This window comes from Cynara cardunculus (genome assembly GCF_001531365.2).
Source record: "Cynara cardunculus var. scolymus isolate 2C chromosome LG 5, CcrdV1, whole genome shotgun sequence".
Taxonomy (NCBI): domain Eukaryota; kingdom Viridiplantae; phylum Streptophyta; class Magnoliopsida; order Asterales; family Asteraceae; genus Cynara; species Cynara cardunculus.
In genome coordinates, this window is record NC_037532.1 from 9279034 (window position 1) to 9279694 (window position 661).

A 661-nucleotide genomic window follows, 5' to 3' on the forward strand; every position below is an offset into this window, starting at 1 on the left:
TAAATAATTAATAAATTCCAATTCCATAACATAAATTAAATAACACAACCTTTGTGGGTTATCTTTAAATACCTTTTTCATTAAATATGTTAATTAATAATAATAATAATGGGTTGGTTTGTTCTTTTTATAATTTATTCATGTCAATCATTACAAGACAAAATTCCAATAAATCACGTTTAAAAAGTCGTCACTCAATTTATATTATATCTAGAAGTTAATTATTTATAGATAATTTTTAAAACTTGTAGATATTAACAAAATTAAATCAGTTTTTAACTTTTAGAAACAAAACAAAAAAACAGGTGGTTACCAAATTCATGATAAACTGGTCTTTATTATATTTTATACAACATGTTATAGAAAAAGGTTTCACGTTTAAGAAAATATCATATTAAAAAACTGATTTGAGGGTTTACTTCTTGTATACTCAATTTAGTAATAACAACTAAAAGAAAACTATTTAGTTTGTGGTAACCGTAAGATACAACGTGGATCAATCATTCAGAATAATTAAAATGATTTTTTATAATAAATATAAGGGTAAAATAGTAAACATGATTTCTTATAAAATTAATATGATTTCAAGTTATTTTAATTAGTTTAGAATTCCAATTTTGCATTTAAGTCTTCTCTCTCTCTCTCTCTCTCTCTCTCTCTC